Source organism: Amia ocellicauda, chromosome 9 (assembly GCF_036373705.1).
Source record: "Amia ocellicauda isolate fAmiCal2 chromosome 9, fAmiCal2.hap1, whole genome shotgun sequence".
NCBI lineage: Eukaryota > Metazoa > Chordata > Actinopteri > Amiiformes > Amiidae > Amia > Amia ocellicauda.
In genome coordinates, this window is record NC_089858.1 from 32,764,726 (window position 1) to 32,788,394 (window position 23,669).

The following is a 23,669-nucleotide window of genomic DNA, read 5'->3' on the forward strand; positions in this document are numbered from 1 at the left end:
CCAAGACTTGATTCAAGTCCCCACTGTTCTGCAGTGTGCTGAAACTGAACACGTGTACTGTAGCAAGTACATTCACTTCTCATTTTCACACTCATTTGGGCTCAGCTGTACCTTTTGATATTGATGTACCATTTCCGTCTGCTTTCATACCCGTGTACAGTAAATGGACGAAGGATGACTTGCTTACACGTAGCGATGCATCTTGAATTCAAACTGCAGTGCCCTGTGACTGGCGTGTATCATTTTCAGTAGTATTGTAGCGCTCGGAGGGTCTTCCAATAGATAAGCCCAAGTCATATTTCAGGGTGCAACAGTGCGCCCTTTCCATTGTTTATGTAATGCCGCGCTGCTCGTATTCGGGTTTTTCCTGGCTCAGAATGGGCCCTTGGGGGGTGACTACACACGACAGTAGGCATGATCGGTCCACGTACAGTAAAGGCAGTGAGTTACCTTATGACAGAAATCTATGCGTTTTCTTGTTATTTCTGACCGTTGGATAAACACAAATGTCTGTCATGCTTGAATAAATGAATCCCCATTAACAAAACTGGTTGAAACCAAAAAAGAATTGTATTACAACACTGGAAGGTGGGCAGGGGAGGGAGTTTGAGGGAGAGGGGTGTGGGGTTGGGAGAGGGGAGGCTGTCAGTTGCAGAGGTCACATCCTGCTTCAGAGCATTTCACTGTCCTCTTTGTATTAAATCAACTCAATGAAAAGGATCTGACAAGGCCACGGTAGTCTATCTCGTCAGCCTCCGGTCCGTCAGTGGCCACCCTGCAGCACACGTCGAGGTGGTCATTCTTGAGCCGGTTCCTCAATGGCGTTTTCACCTGTTGAGAATTGAATGGAGAATGCAGTGATTGTGCCGTCGGCATATAATATGAACAATCCTGGAACGTTCTGGGGTGGGGCATATACTGTATATTGCAGATTACACATCATGTTAACTTTATTTTTCCAGCTTGAGGGCAGAGAACAACCGCTCAACGTCTGCGGTCTGGACGGGGGCGGTGAGGGCAACGGCTGCTGCCAGGCTGAGGCGGGGATAAGTGACTGAGGCCTCCGGAGACACCAGCCAGAGGAGAACCTCCTCCGGTGATTTAGACTGCAAGCAAAGAAAAACGATGGAATAATGTCATTTGAGTATGAAGACTTATTTCCATGTTGAATGGTAGTTATGAAACGTACTGCAAATTGTCACTGACCCTTAGGTCTGGGCTCTTGACCCTGTCCGTGAGTACGTCCCACTCTTGGAGTAGGACAGACTCCTCCAGTCTGGGGCTCTGCTTAGCCAGAGCCCGCATCTCCTTCAGACCAAAGTTTGGAGCGGGGTTTGCCAGCAGTTTACTCACTGTGAAAACACCAACGTTTTGCAGGGCACTGGTGCCGGGGTAGCGGTTATCGATGTTTTCCACAAGCATAGAGAGGAATGGTTCCATCGCCTAGAATGAAAATAAATCATGTCAAATTCATGGATTATAAATATTATATATAGAGAGAGTATATACACTGTATAGTACTTGTAATACGAGTCCTCTATCCCTGCTAGATAGCACTTCTCAGTTTTATCATGCTTCTTGTGTTTTGGATTTGTTTTCCTGCTTGCTCCCTTTCCCGTAGCCCTTGACTGTGACCCTACATCTTGACAGCACTTAGCTTTTACCGTCCAGGATGTAGGGCGTCACTTACTGTACTTGCTTGTTTCAATTATAAATTGGAATTTGTCAAATGTATTTTGAATTGCTATGTTTCGTTTAATTGAATTTGTAATGATTGATGCCTTTTACTTAACTGTATTTTTTTTGCACTTTGTTTTACACTTATGTTGTAAGTCGCCCTGGATAAGGGCATCTGCCAATAAAAATAATAATAACAATAATAATAATAATAATAATAATAATAATAATAATAATAGTAATAATAATATATCTATACTGTATATATCTCATACCGTTTTCCGGAACCTCTCCCAGATGCCCTCTTTTAAGTGGGCAGGAATTTCTTCCTGGAGTGCCTTCAGCCCGGTGTCGGAGGTCAGTCAGGACTTCCACCTGTCCCTAACTTGGGTCTTCTCCTTAAATAGGACCAAGGATGCCTTCAGTGCTGTCACCTATAATACATACTTACAACACAATCATGTCACAGATGGCGGAGTCATCGTTCCATTGTTATAGACGTATACCGTTTTAGACTTTTATTGTCGACAACTACATACATACCTCCTGATCCACTTGAGAGAAGATAGGGGCTCTTGTTTGGAAGATCTGGAACTGCCTGTGCAGCTTCTCGTGCAGCACCTTAAAAGTCAGTTCATAGTAGAAAAGTACAGTAACGGTGTAGAAATAGAAAGTACAAATGCTATGAAGAAAAGTCACTGTCTTACCTGCATCAGACACAGGGCCGGGGGGGAAAGAACTAATTTGTGGCAAAGTTGAAGGGCCCATGAGCAGTGGGCTCCTTCCTGGCCTGCAGAGACAGGTCTGCCGACAGAGCTGGGAGGATCCGGCGGACAACATCTGTCGCCTCCTTGCTGCTCTCCCACCTTGTCTGATTGCCTCCCTGAAAAGCAAAGGTAACACTTTGCAATCAAAGTCGCTTGGTTATGTAATAAAGATATGTATCGCACATTATGGCAGTTAATCGAACCTGCAGTTTTAATTGTTGGAGATTGAACACTTTTTCCATCCTGCCTGTCATTACCAATATATATATATATATATATATATTTATATGCTTTTCTTTCCTCAGTCTTGCCCAGAGTGCAGAGGTGTGTAGCAATAAAGTCACAGTTGTCTTGACTGAACAGTGTGGGTTATTATTGTTATGTCCTGATGGCTGTAGCTGATGTTTAAATAAATCAATGGAGATAAAATGACAAGACCGACTTAGCTAGAACACACAGAAATGTTGATGCCGCAGCGGAGGAGGGGCGGGACCAGTAGCACAGCGGCCGGCCGTCCTGTGTCTCTGCGCGCTTCAGCCTTCGCTTCATGCAGAGCAAGAGCCGCAGCGATTTTGTTCCCCAAAACAGCAGATCCCTCGTCCCACGTTCAAGTTGCCGAGTGGATGGTCGTGCTGGTGAGTTTTATGCCATGGAAATGCAGTGCAATAAATAAGACGTGATCTTTCACAATGTCCAAAAAGATGGAAGCACCTGGACTCGAACCAGGGACGTAATGATTTATAGTCACCTGCTCTGCCGCCGAGCTATACTCCCACCATGGATGAGAGTCTGGCTCGTATGGGGCTGATAAAGTTGTGTGAACGCGTGTGAACTGGTTTCACATGGCTATTGAAATGGGTGGTGACGTGATGCTTCTTGCTTTCCATGACGGCACATTCGGCCTCTATCGTCCAATAGTGAGAGAAACCTTTGTCCAGCAGGGGGCTTTTAGAGCTGTATTTGACAGTCTTTCTTTTTTCCTTGCAGGGAGCTGATCCATCAGGCCAGACCAGACGAGACGGGGAGGTGCCGGTTGACAGAGCTGCAGAGTCCTGGGTCCTTGGAGCGGTCCGGAGGCCGAGGCGAGTGGAGATTGGGACGGACCGGGAGCGACAGGGGACCTAGCCAGAGGAGTCGGAGGACTCCTCACGGAGTGGTTCCCATCCAGAAGCCCGGCCGACCATCTACCCGGAGCCCGGCCTGACCAGGACTGCTCCCCGCTGACGTCACCAGCCAGGATCCAGGAGAGGCCTCGGATTCCAGGGACCGAACAGGCCGATCGGCAACGTCCCTGAGGGAGGCCTCCTGCAGCCAGGGCCCGGACTTCTCCCCGCAAGGCCCGCTCCCTGCAAGAGCCCCGGAGGTGGAAGCTGCTCCCCAGCCAGGTGGACTTGCCCCGACCTCCGGATTGAGAGCCTCCCGACCCTTCTCCCAGGTAGGAAAAGCGCAGCATGGCCCAGCGAACCGCCGGTGTGAGGCGCCATAATGCGGTGCGCTTCAGCCGTGAGGCTGGAGCCGAGACCGCGGCCCTCACCCGGCTGGAGTTCAGCAGGTCCGTGCTGCAGAGGGGCCTGGGCTTTGCCCCTTCTGAGCTGAACTGTGTGGTAAAACTGCCTGGACCTAGAGACGTGTTCGAGGTGAGCTTTAAGAACCCTCAAGTGCTGGAGAGTTTTTGGAACCTGTATAGGGAAAAAAAAGACAGCATGCCCCTGAATGACTTTGTGGTCGATGCCCTGACAGATAGAGAAATTAAAATTGTAACAATTCAGTTTTACAACGAAGCAGTGGCAGAGTACGACGTAGAAGTATGGCTGAGGAGACACTGTGAGATCCTGTCTGAAAGCAGGAGAGTTAATGATGAGGATGGGGTCTGGACCGGTGCTCGGCGGTGGCAGGTGCGCCTGCAGGTGGAAGTGGCCGCCATCGGCGGAGTACGCCATCTACCAAGCACCGTGGTTTTAGGAGCAAATAGGGGGCTTGTCTTCTATCATGGCATGCCCAAATTATGTAGAAACTGCGGGGCCCTGGGTCATTTAGCCGCAGCCTGTACTGTTGTTAAGTGCAAGGTCTGCGGCGGAGAACATCAGACCAGGGCCTGCAAGCAGGAGAGGGCCTGCAACCTGTGCGGTGGGGGAGGGCATCTCTTTAGGAATTGTCCCTCCTCCTATGCAAACAGGGCGCGGGCCCTCGGGGGTGGTGGAGAGAGAGAAAATCAAGCGGAGGCTCCTCCAAAGGTGATACCCCAAGATGGGGGTAGAGAGGAAACAATCCTCAGGAGCCTCATAGGTTCCCTCTCTGACTCTGGGTCAGAAGTGGAGGCAGAGGGAGAGTGGACAGTGGTAGCGGGGAAGAGAAGGAGGGCAGAGAAGAGGAGCATGGGTAGGGGGGGTATGATGAAAAAAAGGGTCCATTCTGCAGATTCTCCCCCCCCTGCCGGCTCCTCCCCCGCTCCAGAGTCCCCTCCCTCTAATTTCTATACGCCCCACTCTGACTCCGGAGAGGAGAGTGGTGGGCCTTCTCCACTGCCCCGAGTGGGCAGCCTGGTAGATGAGAGGCCCCCTAGAAATAACATTCCTCCTGCCCCACAACTGAGACTCTCCCAGGGGAGGGGTCAGGTATGCCCTCCCGGCAGTAGTGGGAGAGCCGCAGGTCCTCAGGAGATGAGAGTCGGCGCCAGTGTCCTTTCCCAGAAAGACATCAGGGACGTGATGGCAAGGTCACTGGCGCTGGGGGAGGAGGCCTGCGGCGGCAGACAGCCGGGAAGGGAGAGACCACCCCCTCCCCCACCATTAGTTAAAAGAACAACTAGCGGGGTCTACACAGTTTTCTCCCCAGTTGTACATAAAGCCTCTGCCCTGCCATCTGTTCGTCGGGCCTCGGCCTCAAAGGAACCAGGGAGAACCTCCAGCACCACGGGCCCTGAGCCCAGTGGAGTTTTGCCAGCCTTACCGGGTGGCGGGAGCCGAGCCCCCCCCATAGTCTTCCTAGAGGATCAAGCGGTGAGGCAAATGATTGAAATGATGGGTGCTAGCGCTAAGCTAGGTGAGGGAGAAGAGAGGAGTGGGGAAGAGAAAGGTTTCTTTACATGATTGTTACGGAGCGGGTATGCCCTCACAGCCATTATGGCATTAACCATTATTTCAATAAATGTGAGGAGCATTGCTGAGGTGAAAAAGAGGACCGATGTTTTAAACTCTCTGGCTGGAATGAAGGCGGATATTATCTGTTTGCAGGAGTGCGGCATCCCGTTCCAAAAAGAATATAAAGATCTCCGGGACACTTGGACCCTAGGAGAATCCTTCTGGTCGAGGTCCAATGTGTCCCGAGCGGACGGGATTGCCGTACTCCTGAAAAACCCCTTTTTAACAGTTAAAACATTTAAGGTTATAGAGGCGGGCAGACTGGCCAGCCTCGATTTTAAATACAAGGGGGCTGTATTGAGGCTGGTCAATGTCTATGCCCCCACCAGCCAGAGAGAGAGAGTCCTCTTTCTCCCTCAGCTACGCCCGCTCCTGATCGGCACCTTGCCAGTTATCATTTCAGGTGATTTCAACTGTGCTCTGAGGGATGTAGACCGGAGTAAGCCCCGCAACGATAGATCCAGCAGGGACCTCGCTGCGTTCGTGGAGGACTTTGAACTCTGCGACGCAGGTCGGGACCTGGTCCCCTTGTTCACCTGGGTGAGTTCTTCTGGCTCCTCCTTCTCCAGGATAGATCTCGTCCTCCTCAGCAAGCCACTGGAGAGGACCGCCATGTCTTCGGAGGCGGTCTTCTTTTCAGACCACAGGCTCCTGACGACAGAGGTGCTCATTCCGAGCACACGGGAGTCGGGGCCTGGGGTCTGGAAGCTCAACACCTCTCTGCTCGATGACCCTCGTGTGATTAAGACCTTTAGCAGACGCCTCGAGGAGTGGAGGACCCTGAAGGACCTTTTTGATTCTCCCATAGAGTGGTGGGAGATGATGAAGAAAAGAACCAAGGGCTACTTCATTCAGCTGGGGAAACGGAAAGCTCGCGAGAGGCGGGCGAGATATTCCCATCTAAACGCCCGCCTCCAGCGCCTGAGTCTTTTACAGCTCAGAGGCTTCGACCTAGCTGAGGAGGTGGCCCGGGTCAAACTGAGTCTCTCCACCCTCTATCGGGAGGAGCAAGAAAAGATCAAGGTCCTTTCCAGGGTCCGCATCATGGAGGACGATGAGAAATGCAGCCGCTTCTTCTTCAAGAAAACGAAGGAGAGGCGGCCTGCAATGTCCTCCATGATCGACTCCTCGGGGCAAGAGGTGGAGGGCAGAGAGGCTGTTGAGACAGTGGTGCGGGATTTCTACAGGGAGTTGTACGACCAGAAGGTGGTGGATCAAAATCTGATCCATCACTTTCTGTCCCTGTTGGAGTCCCGCAATGAGGGGGACGAGGAGGAGGAGGAGGATCCAGAGATCACCACCACTGAACTCTCCCAGGTGATAAAGAGTCTTAACTCTGGAAGGACACCGGGTCCCGACGGGATCCCTGCTGAGTTCTATAAGATCTTTTGGGAGGTGCTTAAGGAAGATCTGGGCCAGGTCCTGGGGTCGATGTACAGAGAGGGCAGATTGGCCCCTTCGATGAAGAAGAGTATCCTCTCCCTTCTTCACAAGAAGGGAGACCCGAAAGATCTGAGGAACTGGCGGCCAGTCAGCCTCCTGTGCACCGACTACAAGATACTGGCCAAAGCACTGACGCTCCGGCTGCAGCGGCCACTCCCTCAAGTCGTGGGTCCCGACCAGGTCTGTGGTGCCCGGGGGAGATCGGCGGCCGACAATGCCATGCTGCTCAGGGATGTCGTGGCCTACTCGAACGAGAGAGGGCTTCCCCTGGTCCTAATCAGCTTGGACCAGGAGAAAGCCTTCGACAGAGTGGGCCACGAATACCTGCAGCTTGTTATGGAGAGGATGGGTCTCGCTCTTGGCCTGAGGAAGTGGGTCAAGATCATCTACAGCGGCCTAAGCAGCAGGGTCCTTGTGAACCGCCACCTGACCGAACCATTTCCGGTCAGGTCGGGGGTCCGGCAGGGTTGTCCCCTGTCGGCCCTGCTGTACGTCCTCTGCTTGGAGCCGTTCATGCAGGCGATCCGCCGGGACGTCCGGGTGACAGGTTTCCATCTCCCGGGTTCCGGCGGAGAGCAACTGAAGGCCCTGGCCTATATGGACGACGTGGCCGTGGTCTGCACGGACGCTCCGTCCGTGGCCAGGGTCGAGGAACTGCTGGACGGCTTCTGCAGGGCGACGGGGGCCGCTGTGAACAAGGCCAAGAGCGAGGTCTACCTCTCCAGGGCATGGCCTGTCGGCCGGGGCCCGCCGACCGTGTTCCCTGTGAAGCCGTTTATCAAGGTTCTGGGGATCACGATCGACGGGACCAACACGGGCACCCGGAGCTGGGAGGAGGCCATAGCAAAGGTCCAAAGGAAGATCCACGGCTGGAGCACAAGGACCTTGACGATGGCCGGTAAGGTGCTGGTCGTAAAGGCCATCCTCTTCCCGATACTCCTCTACGTAGGAATGATCTTCCCCCCAGACAAGGTTATCGCAAAACTAGTGACCCGAATTATATTTCGGTTTGTCTGGGGGAGCAAAATGGAGAGGCTGAAAAGAGTGCAGATGGTGAAGGGTACCCTGGATGGAGGCAGGGGGGTCCCGGACGTTGTGCGGCTGATAAAGGCGCAGGGGCTGGCCTATGTGGTCAAGAACATCCAGGCTGCTGGCAAGAAAGTGAGTTTCATGAACCGCTTTTATTTTGCCAGCAGCCTGAGACCATTCGGCCTCTGCGCCATGGATAACACCAGGCCGCACTCGTGGGATCCCCCGCCGTTCTACAGGGCGCTCCGAGCCTTTGCGCTCGAAGTAGGCCTCCATAAAGTCGTGCTGGCCTCCTGGGATTATAAGACCATCTGTAGTCAGATGAGATCTACCCAGGAGACCAGCCGGATAGAAGATTTCCCTCCCGAAACCTGCCGGTTTATCTGGGCTAACGCTACGCACGTTTGCCTCACGAACACGCAGAAAGATGTCTCCTGGATGGCTGTGAGTCGGTGTCTCCCCACCCGAGTGTTCATGCACAGAAGGGGCATAGCTCCTTATGACACCTGCCCCTATAAGGGTTGCCTGGGGAAGGAGACGGAGGCTCACATCTTTAGTGAGTGCCCCTCCGCCCACAGGGTCTGGCTCCTGTTTTCTCCGTTCCTCCACAGGTTCGCCGTTCCTGCGCGGGCGACCGCCCAGCAGATCCTATACGGTCCAGCCAAGGGAATCTCTTCATCTACCTTGAGGTGCTGGTGGCTTGTCGTCTGCGCAGTGAAGCAGGCACTGTGGGAGGGACGGAACATCTGTTTGTTCAATAAGCAGGAGCTGGACCCGATCGTCATCGCGCGGAGGGGCATGGTGTTTGTAAGAGACTATGTCAATCTGGAGGTCCATCAGAGGGGCAAGGAGGAAGCCTACAAGAACTGGCGCATACAAGATCTGGGGGAGCTCAGGATCCCATGATGGGACCCACCTCCGGGGACGGTTAGTTCCCCCTGCTGGAGCCCGAGTCCAAGATCTTTTAAAGATTTTACGGATGACTGTTTTAAAAAGATTTTAAAAAACGAATCTTAATTGTTTTTAAAGATTTAGTTGTTTTTAATTCACATTGTTCAGGTTTTTTTTTTAAATAGTTTTGTTATATTTTGTTGTCAAATACATTGACCGTTTTGGGTTTAATTTAAAATGCATTGGACTTTTTTTGTTTGTTTTTTATTTTTTCCTTTTTAATTGTTTTTTTAATTTGTTCAATGCATTTTCAGTTATTTTCAATGTATTTGACTCTTTTGTTGGTGTGCAATTTTTTGCTTTTATCACGTTTTGTTTATTTGATTTGAGCACGTTTATTTTAAAGTTAATTGTTTTAGTTAAAATCACAAAGATTTTAAAAAATTTTAAGTGATTTTAATGATTGATATTTTAAATGATTTTAATCATAAGTATTAAAATTGGAATTGTTTTATTTTAAGAAATGTAAAATACTCAACCTAATAAACAGTATTTATTGCAGTGAGTAGCGCAAGTCTCAAAAACATGTGCGCCATCAAAATGTCAGCTGCCGCCAGCGGTGCCGCTCCGCGGATAAAGCTGTGAGTGAAGACTCTGCCCCAGAGGCGCGCATGTGCGCTGCAGCTGTGACGCCCTTCGGTCACATGACGGGAAATGCAGGAGGGGAGGTGCAGATCGGTCATTGCTTTTCCAGCTGGAAATACAGTGATTTTTACATACACACACGTTTTACCACACACTGATGTACATGATGTAGCCTGTTAGTTGTATGTTTTTTTTTTTTGTCAGTGAAAGAAACGATCTATTTCTGCTGCGTTTAGCCTTTTAATCAGCATTTGATGTGCTACGATTTTGCAACGAAAGCTGTCAGTTTGACTGATTTGTTTTTCGAATGTATATTGTCATGCTAGCTATGCATCCGGAAGTATGTATGTCTAATTGAAAGTATTTTTAAATCGGTGTGTTTAGAATGTGCAGAATAGTCCATGTGATCGTAGGGAGTGTTGTGTAGATGCAGTGCTCTGCTGTGGCTTCTTGGCGTAGTTAAGGCAGATACAGGCCTCGTTTATTTCTTACTAATGCAGTTGGAACATAAGAAACATAAGAGTTTACAAACGAGAGGAGGCCATTCGAGCCATCGTGCTCGTTTGGTGATCCAAGGATCCTATCCAGTCTGATTTTAAATGTCCCCAAATGTTCAGCTTGCACCCCATCGCCGGGGAGTTTGTTCAGACTGTGACGCCCCTCCGTGTGAAGGAGTGTCTCCTGTTTTCCGTCTCGAAAGCCCTGAAGCCCGATTTCCATGTGTGTCCCCGCTGATCTGGAAAAGCTCCTCTGGTCTGATGTGGTCGGTGCCTTTCATGATTTCCAAGACTTGATTCAAGTCCCCACTGTTCTGCAGTGTGCTGAAACTGAACACGTGTACTGTAGCAAGTACATTCACTTCTCATTTTCACACTCATTTGGGCTCAGCTGTACCTTTTGATATTGATGTACCATTTCCGTCTGCTTTCATACCCGTGTACAGTAAATGGACGAAGGATGACTTGCTTACACGTAGCGATGCATCTTGAATTCAAACTGCAGTGCCCTGTGACTGGCGTGTATCATTTTCAGTAGTATTGTAGCGCTCGGAGGGTCTTCCAATAGATAAGCCCAAGTCATATTTCAGGGTGCAACAGTGCGCCCTTTCCATTGTTTATGTAATGCCGCGCTGCTCGTATTCGGGTTTTTCCTGGCTCAGAATGGGCCCTTGGGGGGTGACTACACACGACAGTAGGCATGATCGGTCCACGTACAGTAAAGGCAGTGAGTTACCTTATGACAGAAATCTATGCGTTTTCTTGTTATTTCTGACCGTTGGATAAACACAAATGTCTGTCATGCTTGAATAAATGAATCCCCATTAACAAAACTGGTTGAAACCAAAAAAGAATTGTATTACAACACTGGAAGGTGGGCAGGGGAGGGAGTTTGAGGGAGAGGGGTGTGGGGTTGGGAGAGGGGAGGCTGTCAGTTGCAGAGGTCACATCCTGCTTCAGAGCATTTCACTGTCCTCTTTGTATTAAATCAACTCAATGAAAAGGATCTGACAAGGCCACGGTAGTCTATCTCGTCAGCCTCCGGTCCGACAGTGGCCACCCTGCAGCACACGTCGAGGTGGTCATAATGTCATTTGAGTATGAAGACTTATTTCCATGTTGAATGGTAGTTATGAAACGTACTGCAAATTGTCACTGACCCTTAGGTCTGGGCTCTTGACCCTGTCCGTGAGTACGTCCCACTCTTGGAGTAGGACAGACTCCTCCAGTCTGGGGCTCTGCTTAGCCAGAGCCCGCATCTCCTTCAGACCAAAGTTTGGAGCGGGGTTTGCCAGCAGTTTACTCACTGTGAAAACACCAACGTTTTGCAGGGCACTGGTGCCGGGGTAGCGGTTATCGATGTTTTCCACAAGCATAGAGAGGAATGGTTCCATCGCCTAGAATGAAAATAAATCATGTCAAATTCATGGATTATAAATATTATATATAGAGAGAGTATATACACTGTATAGTACATGTAATAGGAGTGCTGTATCCCTGCTAGATAGCACTTCTCAGTTTTATCATGCTTCTTGTGTTTTCGATTTTGTTTTCCTCCTTGCTCCCTTTCCCGTAGCCCTTGACTGTGACCCTACATCTTGACAGCACTTAGCTTTTACCGTCCAGGATGTAGGGCCTCACTTACTGTACTTGCTTGTTTCAATTATAAATTGGAATTTGTCAAATGTATTTTGAATTGCTATGTTTCGTTTAATTGAATTTGTAATGATTGATGCCTTTTACTTAACTGTATTTTTTTTGCACTTTGTTTTACACTTATGTTGTAAGTCGCCCTGGATAAGGGCATCTGCCAAAAAAAAAAATAATAACAATAATAATAATTATAATAATAATAATAATAATTATAATAATAATAATAATAATAGTAATAATAATATATCTATACTGTATATATCTCATACCGTTTTCCAGAACCTCTCCCAGATGCCCTCTTTTAAGTGGGCAGGAATTTCTTCCTGGAGTGCCTTCAGCCCGGTGTCGGAGGTCAGCCAGGACTTCCACCTGTCCCTAACTTGGGTCTTCTCCTTAAATAGGACCAAGGATGCCTTCAGTGCTGTCACCTATAATACATACTTACAACACAATCATGTCACAGATGGCGGAGTCATCCTTCCATTGTTATAGACGTATACCGTTTTAGACTTTTATTGTCGACAACTACATACATACCTCCTGATCCACTTGAGAGAAGATAGGGGCTCTTGTTTGGAAGATCTGGAACTGCCTGTGCAGCTTCTCGTGCAGCACCTTAAAAGTCAGTTCATAGTAGAAAAGTACAGTAACGGTGTAGAAATAGAAAGTACAAATGCTATGAAGAAAAGTCACTGTCTTACCTGCATCAGACACAGGGCCGGGGGGGAAAGAACTAATTTGTGGCAAAGTTGAAGGGCCCATGAGCAGTGGGCTCCTTCCTGGCCTGCAGAGACAGGTCTGCCGACAGAGCTGGGAGGATCCGGCGGACAACATCTGTCGCCTCCTTGCTGCTCTCCCACCTTGTCTGATTGCCTCCCTGAAAAGCAAAGGTAACACTTTGCAATCAAAGTCGCTTGGTTATGTAATAAAGATATGTATCGCACATTATGGCAGTTAATCGAACCTGCAGTTTTAATTGTTGGAGATTGAACACTTTTTCCATCCTGCCTGTCATTACCAATATATATATATTTATATGCTTTTCTTTCCTCAGTCTTGCCCAGAGTGCAGAGGTGTGTAGCAATAAAGTCACAGTTGTCTTGACTGAACAGTGTGGGTTATTATTGTTAAGTCCTGATGGCTGTAGCTGATGTTTAAATAAATCAATGGAGATAAAATGACAAGACCGACTTAGCTAGAACACACAGAAATGTTGATGCCGCAGCGGAGGAGGGGCGGGACCAGTAGCACAGCGGCCGGCCGTCCTGTGTCTCTGCGCGCTTCAGCCTTCGCTTCATGCAGAGCAAGAGCCGCAGCGATTTTGTTCCCCAAAACAGCAGATCCCTCGTCCCACGTTCAAGTTGCCGAGTGGATGGTCGTGCTGGTGAGTTTTATGCCATGGAAATGCAGTGCAATAAATAAGACGTGATCTTTCACAATGTCCAAAAAGATGGAAGCACCTGGACTCGAACCAGGGACGTAATGATTTATAGTCACCTGCTCTGCCGCTGAGCTATACTCCCACCATGGATGAGAGTCCAGCTCGTATGGGGCTGATAAAGTTGTGTGAACGCGTGTGAACTGGTTTCACATGGCTATTGAAATGGGTGGTGACGTGATGCTTCTTGCTTTCCATGACGGCACATTCGGCCTCTATCGTCTTGTTCTCTGCACATCAGCCCCACAAGGGACGATCCAGGCATTGAGTGACGTCAGCGCTAAACCAGAACACTCCCAGCAGCCCCTGCGCCAGAGACAGCCCGTCTCCGTGTCCGGCCCGTGTCTGATGGCGTCTCTAAAGCTGCCGCTGCCGCTTCATGTCCCGGGAACAGCCCTGTGGCTTTTGTAGACGCCAGAGAGGCTGTGGCTTGTATACGACTGCTATGCTAGGAGCACCGGTGAGTGGAGTAGCCGCAGCACTCCCGGGGTGCGAGTGAGCGAGTGCTTGTACTTGCTTTTGTGGGGACAGTTTTATGGCTGCACACCAACAACGTGGGGACAGAAATCGAGGTCCCCACTGTCCCGCCTATTGCAGTGAGTAGCGCAAGTCTCAAAAACATGTGCGCCATCAAAATGTCAGCTGCCGCCAGCGGTGCCGCTCCGCGGATAAAGCTGTGAGTGAAGACTCTGCCCCAGAGGCGCGCATGTGCGCTGCAGCTGTGACGCCCTTCGGTCACATGACGGGAAATGCAGGAGGGGAGGTGCAGATCGGTCATTGCTTTTCCAGCTGGAAATACAGTGATTTTTACATACACACACGTTTTACCACACACTGATGTACATGATGTAGCCTGTTAGTTGTATGGGTTTTTTTTTTTGTCAGTGAAAGAAACGATCTATTTCTGCTGCGTTTAGCCTTTTAATCAGCATTTGATGTGCTACGATTTTGCAACGAAAGCTGTCAGTTTGACTGATTTGTTTTTCGAATGTATATTGTCATGCTAGCTATGCATCCGGAAGTATGTATGTCTAATTGAAAGTATTTTTAAATCGGTGTGTTTAGAATGTGCAGAATAGTCCATGTGATCGTAGGGAGTGTTGTGTAGATGCAGTGCTCTGCTGTGGCTTCTTGGCGTAGTTAAGGCAGATACAGGCCTCGTTTATGTCTTACTAATGCAGTTGGAACATAAGAAACATAAGAGTTTACAAACGAGAGGAGGCCATTCAAGCCATCGTGCTCGTTTGGTGATCCAAGGATCCTATCCAGTCTGATTTTAAATGTCCCCAAATGTTCAGCTTGCACCCCATCGCCGGGGAGTTTGTTCAGACTGTGACGCCCCTCCGTGTGAAGGAGTGTCTCCTGTTTTCCGTCTCGAAAGCCCTGAAGCCCGATTTCCATGTGTGTCCCCGCTGATCTGGAAAAGCTCCTCTGGTCTGATGTGGTCGGTGCCTTTCATGATTTCCAAGACTTGATTCAAGTCCCCACTGTTCTGCAGTGTGCTGAAACTGAACACGTGTACTGTAGCAAGTACATTCACTTCTCATTTTCACACTCATTTGGGCTCAGCTGTACCTTTTGATATTGATGTACCATTTCCGTCTGCTTTCATACCCGTGTACAGTAAATGGACGAAGGATGACTTGCTTACACGTAGCGATGCATCTTGAATTCAAACTGCAGTGCCCTGTGACTGGCGTGTATTATTTTCAGTAGTATTGTAGCGCTCGGAGGGTCTTCCAATAGATAAGCCCAAGTCATATTTCAGGGTGCAACAGTGCGCCCTTTCCATTGTTTATGTAATGCCGCGCTGCTCGTATTCGGGTTTTTCCTGGCTCAGAATGGGCCCTTGGGGGGTGACTACACACGACAGTAGGCATGATCGGTCCACGTACAGTAAAGGCAGTGAGTTACCTTATGACAGAAATCGATGCGTTTTCTTGTTATTTCTGACCGTTGGATAAACACAAATGTCTGTCATGCTTGAATAAATGAATCCCCATTAACAAAACTGGTTGAAACCAAAAAAGAATTGTATTACAACACTGGAAGGTGGGCAGGGGAGGGAGTTTGAGGGAGAGGGGTGTGGGGTTGGGAGAGGGGAGGCTGTCAGTTGCAGAGGTCACATCCTGCTTCAGAGCATTTCACTGTCCTCTTTGTATTAAATCAACTCAATGAAAGGGATCTGACAAGGCCACGGTAGTCTATCTCGTCAGCCTCCGGTCCGTCAGTGGCCACCCTGCAGCACACGTCGAGGTGGTCATTCTTGAGCCGGTTCCTCAATGGCGTTTTCACCTGTTGAGAATTGAATGGAGAATGCAGTGATTGTGCCGTCGGCATATAATATGAACAATCCTAGAACGTTCTGGGGTGGGGCATATACTGTATATTGCAGATTACACATCATGTTAACTTTATTTTTCCAGCTTGAGGGCAGAGAACAACCGCTCAACGTCTGCGGTCTGGACGGGGGCGGTGAGGGCAACGGCTGCTGCCAGGCTGAGGCGGGGATAAGTGACTGAGGCCTCCGGAGACACCAGCCAGAGGAGAACCTCCTCCGGTGATTTAGACTGCAAGCAAAGAAAAACGATGGAATAATGTCATTTGAGTATGAAGACTTATTTCCATGTTGAATGGTAGTTATGAAACGTACTGCAAATTGTCACTGACCCTTAGGTCTGGGCTCTTGACCCTGTCCGTGAGTACGTCCCACTCTTGGAGTAGGACAGACTCCTCCAGTCTGGGGCTCTGCTTAGCCAGAGCCCGCATCTCCTTCAGACCAAAGTTTGGAGCGGGGTTTGCCAGCAGTTTACTCACTGTGAAAACACCAACGTTTTGCAGGGCACTGGTGCCGGGGTAGCGGTTATCGATGTTTTCCACAAGCATAGAGAGGAATGGTTCCATCGCCTAGAATGAAAATAAATCATGTCAAATTCATGGATTATAAATATTATATATAGAGAGAGTATATACACTGTATAGTACTTGTAATAGGAGTGCTGTATCCCTGCTAGATAGCACTTCTCAGTTTTATCATGCTTCTTGTGTTTTCGATTTTGTTTTCCTGCTTGCTCCCTTTCCCGTAGCCCTTGACTGTGACCCTACATCTTGACAGCACTTAGCTTTCACCGTCCAGGATGTAGGGCCTCACTTACTGTACTTGCTTGTTTCAATTATAAATTGGAATTTGTCAAATGTATTTTGAATTGCTATGTTTCGTTTAATTGAATTTGTAATGATTGATGCCTTTTACTTAACTGTATTTTTTTTGCACTTTGTTTTACACTTATGTTGTAAGTCGCCCTGGATAAGGGCATCTGCCAATAAAAATAATAATAACAATAATAATAATAATAATAATAATAATAATAATAATAATAATAATAATAATAATAGTAATAATAATATATCTATACTGTATATATCTCATACCGTTTTCCGGAACCTCTCCCAGATGCCCTCTTTTAAGTGGGCAGGAATTTCTTCCTGGAGTGCCTTCAGCCCGGTGTCGGAGGTCAGTCAGGACTTCCACCTGTCCCTAACTTGGGTCTTCTCCTTAAATAGGACCAAGGATGCCTTCAGTGCTGTCACCTATAATACATACTTACAACACAATCATGTCACAGATGGCGGAGTCATCCTTCCATTGTTATAGACGTATACCGTTTTAGACTTTTATTGTCGACAACTACATACATACCTCCTGATCCACTTGAGAGAAGATAGGGGCTCTTGTTTGGAAGATCTGGAACTGCCTGTGCAGCTTCTCGTGCAGCACCTTAAAAGTCAGTTCATAGTAGAAAAGTACAGTAACGGTGTAGAAATAGAAAGTACAAATGCTATGAAGAAAAGTCACTGTCTTACCTGCATCAGACACAGGGCCGGGGGGGAAAGAACTCATTTGTGGCAAAGTTGAAGGGCCCATGAGCAGTGGGCTCCTTCCTGGCCTGCAGAGACAGGTCTGCCGACAGAGCTGGGAGGATCCGGCGGACAACATCTGTCGCCTCCTTGCTGCTCTCCCACCTTGTCTGATTGCCTCCCTGAAAAGCAAAGGTAACACTTTGCAATCAAAGTCGCTTGGTTATGTAATAAAGATATGTATCGCACATTATGGCAGTTAATCGAACCTGCAGTTTTAATTGTTGGAGATTGAACACTTTTTCCATACTGCCTGTCATTACCAATATATATATATATATATATATATATATATTTATATGCTTTTCTTTCCTCAGTCTTGCCCAGAGTGCAGAGGTGTGTAGCAATAAAGTCACAGTTGTCTTGACTGAACAGTGTGGGTTATTATTGTTATGTCCTGATGGCTGTAGCTGATGTTTAAATAAATCAATGGAGATAAAATGACAAGACCGACTTAGCTAGAACACACAGAAATGTTGATGCCGCAGCGGAGGAGGGGCGGGACCAGTAGCACAGCGGCCGGCCGTCCTGTGTCTCTGCGCGCTTCAGCCTTCGCTTCATGCAGAGCAAGAGCCGCAGCAATTTTGTTCCCCAAAACAGCAGATCCCTCGTCCCACGTTCAAGTTGCCGAGTGGATGGTCGTGCTGGTGAGTTTTATGCCATGGAAATGCAGTGCAATAAATAAGACGTGATCTTTCACAATGTCCAAAAAGATGGAAGCACCTGGACTCGAACCAGGGACGTAATGATTTATAGTCACCTGCTCTGCCGCCGAGCTATACTCCCACCATGGATGAGAGTCCGGCTCGTATGGGGCTGATAAAGTTGTGTGAACACATGTGAACTGGTTTCACATGGCTATTGAAATGGGTGGTGACGTGATGCTTCTTGCTTTCCATGACGGCACATTCGGCCTCTATCGTCCAATAGTGAGAGAAACCTTTGTCCAGCAGGGGGCTTTTAGAGCTGTATTTGACAGTCTTTCTTTTTTCCTTGCAGGGAGCTGATCCATCAGGCCAGACCAGACGAGACGGGGAGGTGCCAGTTGACAGAGCTGCAGAGTCCTGGGTCCTTGGAGCGGTCCGGAGGCCGAGGCGAGTGGAGATTGGGACGGACCGGGAGCGACAGGGGACCTAGCCAGAGGAGTCGGAGGACTCCTCACGGAGTGGTTCCCATCCAGAAGCCCGGCCGACCATCTACCCGGAGCCCGGCCTGACCAGGACTGCTCCCCGCTGACGTCACCAGCCAGGATCCAGGAGAGGCCTCGGATTCCAGGGACCGAACAGGCCGATCGGCAACGTCCCTGAGGGAGGCCTCCTGCAGCCAGGGCCCGGACTTCTCCCCGCCAGGCCCGCTCCCTGCAAGAGCCCCGGAGGTGGAAGCTGCTCCCCAGCCAGGTGGACTTGCCCCGACCTCCGGATTGAGAGCCTCCCGACCCTTCTCCCAGGTAGGAAAAGCGCAGCATGGCCCAGCGAACCGCCGGTGTGAGGCGCCATAATGCGGTGCGCTTCAGCCGTGAGGCTGGAGCCGAGACCGCGGCCCTCACCCGGCTGGAGTTCAGCAGGTCCGTGCTGCAGAGGGGCCTGGGCTTTGCCCCTTCTGAGCTGAACTGTGTGGTAAAACTGCCTGGACCTAGGGACGTGTTCGAGGTGAGCTTTAAGAACCCTCAAGTGCTGGAGAGTTTTTGGAACCTGTATAGGGAAAAAAAAGACAGCATGCCCCTGAATGACTTTGTGGTCGATGCCCTGACAGATAGAGAAATTAAAATTGTAACAATTCAGTTTTACAACGAAGCAGTGGCAGAGTACGACGTAGAAGTATGGCTGAGGAGACACTGTGAGATCCTGTCTGAAAGCAGGAGAGTTAATGATGAGGATGGGGTCTGGACCGGTGCTCGGCGGTGGCAGGTGCGCCTGCAGGTGGAAGTGGCCGCCATCGGCGGAGTACGCCATCTACCAAGCACCGTGGTTTTAGGAGCAAATAGGGGGCTTGTCTTCTATCATGGCATGCCCAAATTATGTAGAAACTGCGGGGCCCTGGGTCATTTAGCCGCAGCCTGTACTGTTGTTAAGTGCAAGGTCTGCGGCGGAGAACATCAGACCAGGGCCTGCAAGCAGGAGAGGGCCTGCAACCTGTGCGGTGGGGGAGGGCATCTCTTTAGGAATTGTCCCTCCTCCTATGCAAACAGGGCGCGGGCCCTCGGGGGTGGTGGAGAGAGAGAAAATCAAGCGGAGGCTCCTCCAAAGGTGATACCCCAAGATGGGGGTAGAGAGGAAACAATCCTCAGGAGCCTCATAGGTTCCCTCTCTGACTCTGGGTCAGAAGTGGAGGCAGAGGGAGAGTGGACAGTGGTAGCGGGGAAGAGAAGGAGGGCAGAGAAGAGGAGCATGGGTAGGGGGGGTATGATGAAAAAAAGGGTCCATTCTGCAGATTCTCCCCCCCCTGCCGGCTCCTCCCCCGCTCCAGAGTCCCCTCCCTCTAATTTCTATACGCCCCACTCTGACTCCGGAGAGGAGAGTGGTGGGCCTTCTCCACTGCCCCGAGTGGGCAGCCTGGTAGATGAGAGGCCCCCTAGAAATAACATTCCTCCTGCCCCACAACTGAGACTCTCCCAGGGGAGGGGTCAGGTATGCCCTCCCGGCAGTAGTGGGAGAGCCGCAGGTCCTCAGGAGATGAGAGTCGGCGCCAGTGTCCTTTCCCAGAAAGACATCAGGGACGTGATGGCAAGGTCACTGGCGCTGGGGGAGGAGGCCTGCGGCGGCAGACAGCCGGGAAGGGAGAGACCACCCCCTCCCCCACCATTAGTTAAAAGAACAACTAGCGGGGTCTACACAGTTTTCTCCCCAGTTGTACATAAAGCCTCTGCCCTGCCATCTGTTCGTCGGGCCTCGGCCTCAAAGGAACCAGGGAGAACCTCCAGCACCACGGGCCCTGAGCCCAGTGGAGTTTTGCCAGCCTTACCGGGTGGCGGGAGCCGAGCCCCCCCCATAGTCTTCCTAGAGGATCAAGCGGTGAGGCAAATGATTGAAATGATGGGTGCTAGCGCTAAGCTAGGTGAGGGAGAAGAGAGGAGTGGGGAAGAGAAAGGTTTCTTTACATGATTGTTACGGAGCGGGTATGCCCTCACAGCCATTATGGCATTAACCATTATTTCAATAAATGTGAGGAGCATTGCTGAGGTGAAAAAGAGGACCGATGTTTTAAACTCTCTGGCTGGAATGAAGGCGGATATTATCTGTTTGCAGGAGTGCGGCATCCCGTTCCAAAAAGAATATAAAGATCTCCGGGACACTTGGACCCTAGGAGAATCCTTCTGGTCGAGGTCCAATGTGTCCCGAGCGGACGGGATTGCCGTACTCCTGAAAAACCCCTTCTTAACAGTTAAAACATTTAAGGTTATAGAGGCGGGCAGACTGGCCAGCCTCGATTTTAAATACAAGGGGGCTGTATTGAGGCTGGTCAATGTCTATGCCCCCACCAGCCAGAGAGAGAGAGTCCTCTTTCTCCCTCAGCTACGCCCGCTCCTGATCGGCACCTTGCCAGTTATCATTTCAGGTGATTTCAACTGTGCTCTGAGGGATGTAGACCGGAGTAAGCCCCGCAACGATAGATCCAGCAGGGACCTCGCTGCGTTCGTGGAGGACTTTGAACTCTGCAACGCAGGTCGGGACCTGGTCCCCTTGTTCACCTGGGTGAGTTCTTCTGGCTCCTCCTTCTCCAGGATAGATCTCGTCCTCCTCAGCAAGCCACTGGAGAGGACCGCCATGTCTTCGGAGGCGGTCTTCTTTTCAGACCACAGGCTCCTGACGACAGAGGTGCTCATTCCGAGCACACGGGAGTCGGGGCCTGGGGTCTGGAAGCTCAACACCTCTCTGCTCGATGACCCTCGTGTGATTAAGACCTTTAGCAGACGCCTCGAGGAGTGGAGGACCCTGAAGGACCTTTTTGATTCTCCCATAGAGTGGTGGGAGATGATGAAGAAAAGAACCAAGGGCTACTTCATTCAGCTGGGGAAACGGAAAGCTCGCGAGAGGCGGGCGAGATATTCCCATCTAAACGCCCGCCTCCAGCGCCTGAGTCTTTTACAGCTCAGAGGCTTCGACCTAGCTGAGGAGGTGGCCCGGGTCAAACTGAGTCTCTCCGCCCTCTATCGGGAGGAGCAAGAAAAGATCAAGGTCCTTTCCAGGGTCCGCATCATGGAGGACGATGAGAAATGCAGCCGCTTCTTCTTCAAGAAAACGAAGGAGAGGCGGCCTGCAATGTCCTCCATGATCGACTCCTCGGGGCAAGAGGTGGAGGGCAGAGAGGCTGTTGAGACAGTGGTGCGGGATTTCTACAGGGAGTTGTACTACCAGAAGGTGGTGGATCAAAATCTGATCCATCACTTTCTGTCCCTGTTGGAGTCCCGCAATGAGGGGGACGAGGAGGAGGAGGAGGATCCAGAGATCACCACCACTGAACTCTCCCAGGTGATAAAGAGTCTTAACTCTGGAAGGACACCGGGTCCCGACGGGATCCCTGCTGAGTTCTATAAGATCTTTTGGGAGGTGCTTAAGGAAGATCTGGGCCAGGTCCTGGGGTCGATGTACAGAGAGGGCAGATTGGCCCCTTCGATGAAGAAGAGTATCCTCTCCCTTCTTCACAAGAAGGGAGACCCGAAAGATCTGAGGAACTGGCGGCCAGTCAGCCTCCTGTGCACCGACTACAAGATACTGGCCAAAGCACTGACGCTCCGGCTGCAGCGGCCACTCCCTCAAGTCGTGGGTCCCGACCAGGTCTGTGGTGCCCGGGGGAGATCGGCGGCCGACAACGCCATGCTGCTCAGGGATGTCGTGGCCTACTCGAACGAGAGAGGGCTTCCCCTGGTCCTAATCAGCTTGGACCAGGAGAAAGCCTTCGACAGAGTGGGCCACGAATACCTGCAGCTTGTTATGGAGAGGATGGGTCTCGCTCTTGGCCTGAGGAAGTGGGTCAAGATCATCTACAGCGGCCTAAGCAGCAGGGTCCTTGTGAACCGCCACCTGACCGAACCATTTCCGGTCAGGTCGGGGGTCCGGCAGGGTTGTCCCCTGTCGGCCCTGCTGTACGTCCTCTGCTTGGAGCCGTTCATGCAGGCGATCCGCCGGGACGTCCGGGTGACAGGTTTCCATCTCCCGGGTTCCGGCGGAGAGCAACTGAAGGCCCTGGCCTATATGGACGACGTGGCCGTGGTCTGCACGGACGCTCCGTCCGTGGCCAGGGTCGAGGAACTGCTGGACGGCTTCTGCAGGGCGACGGGGGCCGCTGTGAACAAGGCCAAGAGCGAGGTCTACCTCTCCAGGGCATGGCCTGTCGGCCGGGGCCCGCCGACCGTGTTCCCTGTGAAGCCGTTTATCAAGGTTCTGGGGATCACGATCGACGGGACCAACACGGGCACCCGGAGCTGGGAGGAGGCCATAGCAAAGGTCCAAAGGAAGATCCACGGCTGGAGCACAAGGACCTTGACGATGGCCGGTAAGGTGCTGGTCGTAAAGGCCATCCTCTTCCCGATACTCCTCTACGTAGGAATGATCTTCCCCCCAGACAAGGTTATCGCAAAACTAGTGACCCGAATTATATTTCGGTTTGTCTGGGGGAGCAAAATGGAGAGGCTGAAAAGAGTGCAGATGGTGAAGGGTACCCTGGATGGAGGCAGGGGGGTCCCGGACGTTGTGCGGCTGATAAAGGCGCAGGGGCTGGCCTATGTGGTCAAGAACATCCAGGCTGCTGGCAAGAAAGTGAGTTTCATGAACCGCTTTTATTTTGCCAGCAGCCTGAGACCATTCGGCCTCTGCGCCATGGATAACACCAGGCCGCACTCGTGGGATCCCCCGCCGTTCTACAGGGCGCTCCGAGCCTTTGCGCTCGAAGTAGGCCTCCATAAAGTCGTGCTGGCCTCCTGGGATTATAAGACCATCTGTAGTCAGATGAGATCTACCCAGGAGACCAGCCGGATAGAAGATTTCCCTCCCGAAACCTGCCGGTTTATCTGGGCTAACGCTACGCACGTTTGCCTCACGAACACGCAGAAAGATGTCTCCTGGATGGCTGTGAGTCGGTGTCTCCCCACCCGAGTGTTCATGCACAGAAGGGGCATAGCTCCTTATGACACCTGCCCCTATAAGGGTTGCCTGGGGAAGGAGACGGAGGCTCACATCTTTAGTGAGTGCCCCTCCGCCCACAGGGTCTGGCTCCTGTTTTCTCCGTTCCTCCACAGGTTCGCCGTTCCTGCGCGGGCGACCGCCCAGCAGATCCTATACGGTCCAGCCAAGGGAATCTCTTCATCTACCTTGAGGTGCTGGTGGCTTGTCGTCTGCGCAGTGAAGCAGGCACTGTGGGAGGGACGGAACATCTGTTTGTTCAATAAGCAGGAGCTGGACCCGATCGTCATCGCGCGGAGGGGCATGGTGTTTGTAAGAGACTATGTCAATCTGGAGGTCCATCAGAGGGGCAAGGAGGAAGCCTACAAGAACTGGCGCATACAAGATCTGGGGGAGCTCAGGATCCCATGATGGGACCCACCTCCGGGGACGGTTAGTTCCCCCTGCTGGAG

General features: G+C 50.8%; 2 long non-coding RNA genes and 3 other non-coding genes across 5 annotated transcripts; all 5 read right to left on the reverse strand.

Moving 5' to 3' along the window:
- Nucleotides 1-318: 318 nt before the first annotated feature.
- Nucleotides 319-2,294, reverse strand: LOC136759234 (uncharacterized). The gene is made up of 3 exons (XR_010820017.1): nucleotides 1,953-2,294; nucleotides 1,354-1,443; nucleotides 319-1,106 (listed from the first exon to the last, which is right to left on the reverse strand). It is a non-coding gene; the product is annotated as an uncharacterized LOC136759234 (long non-coding RNA).
- Nucleotides 2,295-3,146: 852 nt separating this feature from the next.
- On the reverse strand, nucleotides 3,147-3,218 carry trnay-aua (transfer RNA tyrosine (anticodon AUA)). The gene has a single exon. It is a non-coding gene; the product is annotated as a tRNA-Tyr (tRNA).
- Nucleotides 3,219-13,193: 9,975 nt separating this feature from the next.
- On the reverse strand, nucleotides 13,194-13,265 carry trnay-aua (transfer RNA tyrosine (anticodon AUA)). The gene has a single exon. It is a non-coding gene; the product is annotated as a tRNA-Tyr (tRNA).
- Nucleotides 13,266-15,840: 2,575 nt separating this feature from the next.
- Nucleotides 15,841-17,319, reverse strand: LOC136758282 (uncharacterized). Its single transcript, XR_010819948.1, has 4 exons — nucleotides 17,045-17,319; nucleotides 16,881-16,958; nucleotides 16,613-16,771; nucleotides 15,841-16,087 (listed from the first exon to the last, which is right to left on the reverse strand). It is a non-coding gene; the product is annotated as an uncharacterized LOC136758282 (long non-coding RNA).
- Nucleotides 17,320-17,812: 493 nt separating this feature from the next.
- trnay-aua (transfer RNA tyrosine (anticodon AUA)) lies at nucleotides 17,813-17,884 on the reverse strand. Its single transcript has one exon. It is a non-coding gene; the product is annotated as a tRNA-Tyr (tRNA).
- Nucleotides 17,885-23,669: the final 5,785 nt, after the last annotated feature.